The sequence below is a fragment of the Coturnix japonica genome, chromosome 18 (assembly GCF_001577835.2).
Source record: "Coturnix japonica isolate 7356 chromosome 18, Coturnix japonica 2.1, whole genome shotgun sequence".
Lineage (NCBI taxonomy): Eukaryota > Metazoa > Chordata > Aves > Galliformes > Phasianidae > Coturnix > Coturnix japonica.
This window is the reverse complement of record NC_029533.1, coordinates 1,606,050-1,615,787: the sequence shown is the minus strand read 5'-3', so window position 1 is coordinate 1,615,787 and position 9,738 is coordinate 1,606,050. Positions and strand designations below refer to the sequence as shown.

The 9,738-nt window shown below is 50.8% G+C and overlaps 1 long non-coding RNA gene across 1 annotated transcript; it reads right to left on the bottom strand.

Annotated features, from left to right (window-relative positions):
• Positions 1-2,761: 2,761 nt before the first annotated feature.
• LOC116654215 lies at positions 2,762-8,868 on the bottom strand. Its single transcript, XR_004309254.1, has 2 exons — positions 8,042-8,868; positions 2,762-3,901 (listed from the first exon to the last, which is right to left on the bottom strand). It is a non-coding gene; the product is annotated as an uncharacterized LOC116654215 (long non-coding RNA).
• Between the last annotated feature and the right edge of the window lie 870 nt (positions 8,869-9,738).

Here is a 9,738-nt window from a genome sequence, read left to right as displayed (position 1 = left end):
GGGTCCCCTCCACATCCAAACCCTCTTGTTTGACCTCCTGCACACTCTGCACACTTTGGTTTAGGTCCACTACCCCTTTGGAATGGGGCATCTGCCCCTCCTCTGGTCAGCACTGAGTGGCTTTGGCCACCAAATCCCATGTTTTGAGGCATCTGCCAGGGCTTCAGCTCTGCCCCACGACCTGGGGACAGGCCATGCACCGAAGCATCCTCCGTGGGCTCCTCATTAGCAAGGCATTGCGTGCTCTCAGCAGGGCCAGCCCAGCAAGAAGTATGAGGAGCATCCTGCTGGAATGGGAGCAGCCCCATTGGGTGGGCGTCTGCTGCCTTGCAACACCTCCACTGGTACAACCAAGAAGACAAAATGTGAATTCCTCCCATAGCACATTTGCACTGAGATGGAGACCTGCTGGCTCCATCCCGCTGGAGTGGCTCCCTCCTAAGCAGATTCCTCTTGCTTCACCCCAGGCTCTCCCACCCATGTTCAGGTTGGAGTAGCCCTCACCCAGGCACCTGAGGACATCTACCAGTATATGTACAAAGACACAAGGACCTCATCTGCTTGGTGTGTCCAGCCCAGATCCCACTTTCCAGAGTGGGTTCCTACTCTGCTCATATCACTACAGAGAGTAGAGCTGTGGGGAGTGGGATGGGATGGGATGGGATGGGATGGGATGGGATGGGATGGGATGGGATGGGATGGGATGGGATGGCACAGGAGGAAACCTGTAAGATCAGCAAGGGACTCTGGCCATGTGAGAGAGGAGAGAAAGAGGAGAGGAGAGGAGAGGAGGGGGGAGAGGAGAGGAAGAGAAGGAGAGGAGCGAGGAGAGGAGAGGAGAGGAGAGCACTGACAGAGAGGAAGGACGAGCAGGAGAGGAGAACGGTGAGCAGACCGAGCAGCGGCTCGAGACATTGAGCAAAAAAAAACCATGAAACTGTGACTACCCGAGGAGATGGCAGGAGGAGACGGGAGCTCGGTAGAAACCAGATCTAGGAGCAGTGAATGAGTCACCGAACTCTAATTGAGAGAGGAGAGGAGAGGAGAGGAGAGGAGAGGAGAGGAGGAGGAGAGGAGAGGAGGACTTCTTTAGGAGCAGAGGATCCAAGCTCTTTTACGCACTCTGCATGGCTCTGGTTGGGTTATTTATAAGGTCTGAGGTCAGGATCTCTGGATCAGGATGCATTCATTTCTGCTGCATGTGCTAAGGGCTCTACAGCTCCAGAGCTCTGAGATAAGCTTCCAAATACAGCCCGCTCCCTGCAGTCACCAAGCCACCCTGCCAGCCCTGCTTGCATCCCACTGCTCCCCAGTTTATACAGGAGAGGCAGGTGTGGGGTGAGGTGAAGCAGAGCACAAACAAGCCCTGATGCTGACTGGTGCTAATAAGAAGCTGATGTTGCACAGCCTGGACAGCAAACATTGCTGGGGATCTGTGGGAAAAATGGGAGCTGCACCACAACTCACGCTCCAGCTGCTGCCTTATCTGCTGGAAACATTATCTCGTGCAAACTGGAGCTGGAGATATTTTATGTTCAGCTGAGTAAAAATGTGTCAGTTTTATATTTATATATTAAGGCTGCAATCTCATGGGAAGTCAATTTGCTCAACGGCAGAAATTCTGTCATCGTGGACATCAGTCAGTCTGGGAATGGGGATCTCCAGACCAGGCCCTGAAACTGGGGGAACAGCTTACAATAAAAACCATGGGAGAATGCAGGGCTGTGAGCAGATGATGAGTTCCTTCCCAAATCTAAGTGCATTCAGGGGATGCTTTGTCCCCATGCCACTTTGTTTGCCCACAGCAAAGAGGGAACCTCCCCAGGGATGCCCTTGGTTGCACATCTCTGGGCACACCCCTGCAGGACAGGGTACAACAGCCATGCAACTTCAATTGCTCTCTCCATCCACCTCTTCCCATTTCACCCATCCCTAAATCCAAAATACTCTCCCAGGGGTACAACCTATCCCACCCTTCCTCAGGGCTCCAAGTCTCAGCCCAGTCGGGTCTGAGAGCTGCTGGGATCAGCTGGTGAATAGCAATGGGATCCTTTCCCTTTGGATGCCTTTGCTGCCATGCACCACTTTATGCTTTGCAAATAAATGGCATTTCTTGCTTCCAACCCACAGCCTTTAAGCCTGCAAACGTTACTGGAAGTTTTTCTCCTTCCCACCCTGCTCTGACCCACAAAATGAGAATGTATTTACAGCCCTCCCCACCGTTGTGCAGAGCACACGGGCTGGGCTCGGGCACTATCATCTTGCCAGTTCGTAACGTAACCAAATCCCTGAGGTTTAATGAATAAATCCGGGCTGTTTTCTCAGGGAGACACTCCCACCATTGAAAGTACCCGAAGTGAGTTGGCGGCAGCCTGATTTACAGCCAAAAGCACCACGGCCACGCCAAGCGCTGCTTCTTCCTTCGTGTTGGCTTTTTGTTTGTCTGTTTTATTTGACGAGGGTTAACTATACTGGGGGGTTGGCACACAGGGAGATGCTCCTGCAAGTAATGGGGCTCGGGTGGGCTCAGAAGTTCCAGTTTCACACGGTAAAGGGAGAGATGCAGCAGTGAGATCCTGAGCAGCTCCAAGGCTGACGTAAGAGCAGCCCCAGAGCTGGCTTGCTCACCACATACCTAATTTTCCCATATAAGGCCAAGGAGAGCAATAAGTCTCCTGGCAAGCAGATCAATAAAAACAGATGGTGGGCTTACAATTAGAGATTAAGCACATACCAATCCAGAACAAACAGGCCATAAATCATACGTGAAGGAGAGTATTTATAGTTTAGATCACATTCCTTAATTAATTCAAAATGGCCCAGAAAAAGAAAAGAAAAATAATACAAAACTGCTCTTTTCTGCTTTGTTCTCTCCTTGGTTTTGCTAAGCTGCATTCTTGTCTTGGTAGGGGGGAACAGGGCCAGGGCAGCAGTGGGAGGAACACTGTCTGATGGGGCTTTTCCCATTTGTGGGGGCTGCCGTGGGTCACTATGATGTGAACAATAGCTTTGCAGATTGGGCTGGCACCAAGATATGTGCTTTCGTGTCACAGCTCTGCATTCCCTTGGTTCTGTGGGGGTTGTGGATCAAGAGGTGTGATCCCAACCATGGCGTAGCTGTGATAGTCATCGCCCAGGCACTGGCTGACAAGCGTGCTTAATCAGCATGCAGAGCAGCTTGTTAGCTGCTTGCTATCAGAACCAACCTGTTGACAGGCAGGGCTGGTGTCATAAATCAGGACTTCAGATCAGGAGACTGAGACAGGGCCCTGCTTGTGGGCTGTGCATTCCCAGACCTGTGGGACACAGAGGGCTGGGGGACAGGTTCATTATGGCCCATTGGAGCTGACACTTTTTGGTCATGCAGCTGGCAGTGCAGGTGGGCTCCATCATGGAGCATCACTGCAGCCATGAAGACAAGGAGCAGGATCTCCACCAGTCGTTGATTAATTTACCAGCCATCAGAGAATCACAGAATACCCCAAGTGGATCATGTTTTAACAGTGTCACAGTCTGAAACTGACCCAGGTCTACAAAGAGCCAACAGAAACCTTCAGCCCATAGCATCCAGCAGGGGTGGTAGCCAACACAGCTTCTGATATACAGAGGATGCTCTCAGTAGTGCCATAGTCCTACAGCAGATAGAGACAGCTTATACTGAGGCAAATCCACACTGCGGTGGGGAAACCAGGTGTCCAGAGCTGTTGTTTTTCCCCTTAACTCCTGCCATTTCACTCATCCCATAGGCACACAATGTCCATGAGACCTCAGTACATCCACAGCCCCAGCAGTGAGATCCATTCTTTCCCGGGGAGCAGCAGCTCCTACCTGGCTGCTTTCATCTGCTATTAGATCACTCCAGGAATCCTCCTTCAGCAGTTAGGCAGCCTCCTCTTCCCTCCTGGAAAACAAACAGGCAAAAAAAAAAAAGAGCTGTTTTGTCAGTAAATGTGATAAAAATCTCCCCTTCATCTAGATTCAAGGAGAAGCTCATCACAATATTTGCACAATCCTCACGATACTGCACTCGTCAGGGCTTTTGTGGTGTCCTGGTTGTAGCAGGTTGAACATCATCCCAGCCTAGAGGAAAAGATGGGATGGGTGCTGCAGGTCCTGGAGCCCAGAGGCATCTCCTATTGTCCCTGTGGCCAAGTCCCCAGACTGTCAAGCAGCTCCAACCCCTGCCCATCCACATGTGCAGGGCTGGGGACTGTGTTCACTGGCCTATCTTGCTGAGTAATGAAAAGAAAGGAATTCTGATGTCTGCCATTCTGCAGTGTCTCAGGTGAACCCCAGCCATGGACTCCCCAGTCCCATGCTGCCCATCCAGCTGTGGGACAGCTCTTGCACATCCCTCACTCTGCTGAGCCCATCTTGCTCAGGGCATGTGGGTACCAGCAGCCAGCACTGCCTGGGTGCGTGTTGCAATGGTGAATTGCAGCATCCCTTGGGTTGGTGCCTGGGTGTTTCTTCCCCCTCTGTTCACATGGTGAGATTCAGAGTGATGAAAAGAGGCACATCTTGGCCAGTGCCAGTGGAAGTTGAGGTTCCCCCTGTCCCAGTTTGTGAACATGCTCATGTAGCAGATCCACAGCTGTAGCAAAGTCCAGACGACTGCAGTGTCAAACCTTGGCTTGCCTCTGTTTTTCAGCTCACATCCCTCCGTGCCCCCAAAGCATCAGGATCTGGTACCGTCCACCAGCAGATGGATGCTGGTTTGTTTTTCTAGGTAGCACAAATAAATCCATGCTACTTTGCTCCTGCAGATAATGGCTCTATTTCTGGCACAAGCAACAAGCCCTCACATCCTCCCCTATCTATGGAGCCCAGTTTAAAATGTTTCAGCCCTTTATCTTCTCTTTTCTAGCCTGGAAGTGATACCATACATCCTTTACATTTATTTTTGCCTTATGAATCACAAACCTTTAAACAACACCCTGCTGGGTACAAAGAGCCCCTGCTCAACACCAGGGCCACACGGCCATGGCTCCCTGCTGTCCACATCCAGCAGTAGCTCTGGCACGCAGTCCATGTCCTGCTGGAGCCCAGACATGGCTTTTTGATCCCACAGAGAAGGATTAGTTTACTTTGCTCCCACACATCTTTATCAGATGCTTTGGAGGCACACTGGAAGCCTTCAGCCATCTCCTGTTGACAGCCCATTCGCAGATGGAAAGGGTTATTTTGCTGTCTTGCAGGGGCAGTTTGTCAGGGCAGCTTTCATTAATGTTTTCTGTAAATGAAGGTGGGAAATAGTTGTGCCAGTTTCTCCTGCTCGGCTGCTCCAGCAGCACAAGGAGCTCTCGGTTCAGCCACAACAGGTATTGGTGTGCAGGGACTGGTGGAGAAAATAAAGGCGTTCTTGCTCTGACTTGCAAAAGACCTTTGGAGATGTAAACAAGTTCAGGGAGAAATATTGTAACTATTTGTGCCAGACAGACCCTCTGGATGTGATCACGAGACATCCAGCTCCTACACCTGGCAGGGCAGAGAGCAGACGCTATAAAAGCCATTGGAAAGCCCTGCTGAGCCTGAGATGGCTGATGGAGGTGAGTGGTAAGGAGTCAGCGGTCCATGTGTGGGCCCCTGGTCTCTGCTCTGCCCTTGTGAGGCCCCGTCTGGAGTAATGTGACCTGACACTTCAGGTCTGTAAAACAAGAGAGCAATTGGCAGAGAGGAGGCTGTTTGTAAAGCTGTCCCCATGATGGTACTGCGTGCCCATAGGGGAAGATGCTGTGGGAGTCGTGTTGTTTTCAGTCTCTGCACCACAACTGAGAGCAAGAGCTGGTGTTGCGTCTGCTGGGAGCAACACACCTGGATGTTGTAGCATGGCAGGAGAGGCCCATCTCAAAGGTCAGATTCAGATGCCTCATTAAAGCAGCTCCTGCTTGTGCAGCTTCTGCTGGTAGGGTTTGGCAGCCCAAGAGCTGCTGTGCAAAGTGGGCTCAGAGAGCTCCATGACATTCCTTGGTACTGTGACCATACCTTGGGTATTTTCGGTGTCAGAGGGGTCATGCACTGCCAGGAATGACTCTTTCTCCTCCCCTGCACTTCCAGATGGTTTGTTTTACATCTGCCCGATGGTTCCTCTCACTCAGCACATTATTGCAGATGAGGGTCATGTTGGAAGCTCCCCTCTTTGCCTGTGCTCAGACTGTCTGTCTAGCATCTTTCTGTAGTTCCCTGCTGTTCATCAGCCAGACTCGGGGCAGGAGCACAGCTTGGCTGGGTCAGCTTTTTCCCATTTGCATTGGTGGATGTAAGGTTTCTTGGGTGCTGAGGCACTGGGAATTCATCTGCAGTTCTCATCTGGGCTGCTGTGGTTTTGCTTTCTCCCACCACAGTGCTTGCACTTCCTATCCAGAGCTGGATGTGGACTGATACCTTTTGCTGGCCAGTCTGCTGTTATTTTGTATACAGAACATCTCTTTAAATAGCATTTCTCTTTTGAGTGATCTTTTCCCCCTGGAGTTTCAAGGAAGTGATCCTGGTTGCTTTCCTTGCTAGCCAAGTTACTTCTGCCATTGCTGTTCTGTTTTGAAATGGCATCTTCCTGAGCAACAGTCCTTAGCTTCTTTTTACTGCTTTCACAGCCTGCCTGGCTGAACCTGCAGTGCTGGGAGCTGAAATGTAGCTGGGAGCTACTGAACGCAGATGTTTGAACGGGTCACATACAGAATCAACAGTGTTCACACTTTGTCTCACCAGTTCAAATGGCTTGGGTTTCAATGCTTTCTGGCTGGCAGAGCCGGTGGTTTTGGGTCCATCTTTGAGCTATTGCTATCCTGACTGCTCCTGGCTTTTCTAGCTGGACTAAGAGGCAACCGTAACTGTAGGTTGGTATCTCCTAGCCCACCTCTGTTAGACAGGAGGCTGATGATTTCCTTGGTAAAATCCCTTCACTTTAATTATAGTTATTCTCCGGTCATCCAGACTTCGGTAGCTGCAATGTGAAGTCCCTGCTTCCAGTCCATCCTCTTATTACAGCTGCCTTTCTATGCTTTCGTGTCATATTTTCATTGATAGAGAAGAAGGACAGCTGGTGGATAGGCCACAAGGAGCTTGCGGGGGATGGATGCTTCCATCACTGTGCTCTACCATGGGTGCTGTCCTGCATGTATGTAGAGGGGGAATGTTCCAGTGCTTCCTTTTTTTGGACACACTCTCCCTTTCTTAAAACAGCAACAACAAAGTAGAGTATCATCTACAAACTTAATCATAGGCCTCAGACAACATTAGGAATTACCACCATCTTATCCATTCCACTCTAAATTCCCAATGATCTACAAGTCCTTTGAGGCTTCTTAATCCTGACCTGAGATTGCTCTGGGTGTCTGCCCAGCAAAAGAACAGTCAGTTTACATTTCCTTCCACGAAATACCAAGTTCAATACATGCTGTGAATCCCACTGAATCAGCATTGTATCCCTTCTGAGTCACCCTTGGGTGGCTGCCCCAGAGGTGCAGGTGTTCAAGGCCAGTTTGGATGGGGCCCTGGGCAGCCTGGTCCAGTATTAGATACGGAGGTTGGTGGCCCTGCGTGCAGGAGGGGGGTTGATGATCCTTAAAGTCCCTTCCAACCCAGGCCATTCTGTGAGTCTGTGATGCTATGAATTGTTCCTGCACAGCTGGGAGGATGAAACCAAACCTGTCGCTTGGCCCTGGCTCAGAGCTGGGCAGCGGAGCAAACACGTGTTGCTGGTTAGCAGGCAGAGATCCACCTCCTGCAGGGACTTCCGAGGCCAGAGGCAGAACCTGCTTGGCAGAATGCTGAACATACCTGAAACAGGAGGTAGTGGAGGGAAGGGGCAGGATAAGGGAGGGAGAGGAATTTATGGGCAGTGGTGGGGTAGGATGGCCAGGAAGTTGCAGAGCACAGGGAGATGGAGTGGAGAAAGACAAAAGCAGAGGGTGAAGAAGTTATGAGGTTTGACCCTCTGGTACTTGGCCATCCCCTGCTGAATGCTGCCTGTGCCTGGTGCCTTTCAAAGGAAGAAGTGCACCCAGGGATGCTTCTTCCCTGTGAGAATGGGGCTGCTCACCATTCATCCTGTGCTGCCTGTTTGAGGGAGAGTTCTGGCTCCTGGAAGACACGACTCTGTTCCTTCCTGAAGTATCACAGCCTGACAAGCTTGGACACAGTGCTCCAGATTTCCCCCGGCAGCGTTCAGCAAAAGCTGTGATTTATCACGTTCTGCATGTAGCACCTCCCCAGGCTGAGTGTCAGCCCCAAAACCATGCTGAAAATGTTCCTCCTGCCTGCTTCCTGACCTGAGTGTGACAGCAGGGGGGCACAGCAAGGATTGTATCCATTCAGGAGCCCTAAAGCCCTTTGTGAACATTTGTCATCCCCCAGAGGCACTGGAACACTGCTGCCACTTCGGAGAAGGAGAAAGTGAGTCAAGGATGATAAAGTGACTTTTGTGTGTTCACATTGGAGTGGACCCCGGGCTGCCTCTATGAATTTGGGGTCCCCACTTCTGAAGCAGAAGATGAGTTCTGAGGATTTTGCCCCAATTCCCAAAGTTCTTGCAGTAACAGAACCCCCAGCAAAGGCACAGAGCAGTAATCCAGCTGTGCCTGCAAACCAGAGAGCTGTCAGATCCTGTAGTTGTTTCAGAGCTCCCACTATGCACCTACGATGCTCAGTGAATTGTGCTAATTACTAACCTGGATCTGGTTATGTTTAGGAGCATGAATTTGTGCTGCAGGGTCCTTTGCAAGTTGACTGTAACAGCCTCAATTTATCCTTTATTTCCAGAGTCACAGGACAGTCATAGGATCATTAAGGTTGGAAAAGACCACTCAGATAATCAACTGCAGCTGCTGACCATCACCACCGTGCCCACTAAGCCATGTTTGTAAATAGAATCACAGAATCATTACAGTTGGAAAAGTTCTCTAAGATCATCCAGTCCAACCATCAACCCATTGCCACCATGCAATGAAGTAGAGGAGAGCAGAAGTTGGGACTCTGGGCTCAGTTCCTGACTCTGTAGCTGTGTCACAGACCTGACGCAGAGCTTGGCAGAATGCAGGCCTGATGGTGGAGGGATGAAACTGGGATTTAGGAGATCTGAAGGCAGATTCTTTCCAAGTTGCCATCCCAGTCCCAGGGCTAGCAGTGGTAGCAGATAAATACCTGCAGCATTTCCAGGATTGGAATGGCGTCTCCTTTGCATCCCTGGTGCAGAACTTAGGCCCTGCCAAGGAGCTCACTGATGAGTCCCCAGCACAGATCTCATTTGGTTGAACATCCCATGTCACAGCCATGGAAGCTGCTGGAACTCTCTCAGTGTTAACACAAGCAGGAGGGAATGTGGATTTATGGGTGCCTGTACAGCATGTTCCCAGTGACATGCAGTGACTGGGGCCGGTGAGAAAGTCTAAGCTATCTCCAGCTGCACTATTGTAGTTCTGTGTGTTCTCCCTCAATCCCAGCCCATGCTGGACCTACAGTGTGCAAGCAGATCAGCCAGCAGGCTCATCCCACATGAAAAGCTGCTGCAGGTAAAACTAGAAAATACAGTTGTCTTGCCAGCAACCAGCAAGGCAACAAGCAAACCCGCTGAGCGGGATGGAAACCGGTCAGGTAGCACCGCTCAGCTCAGGGAGGTTGGGCTGGGAGCAAGGAAACGGGAAAGTTCAGAAATCACTCACCAACCTCCTTCCAGATGTGTGTTTGCATGTCCAAAAAGTCAGTTTGGAAGGCATTGGAGGAATGCGTGTGACCTCTCAC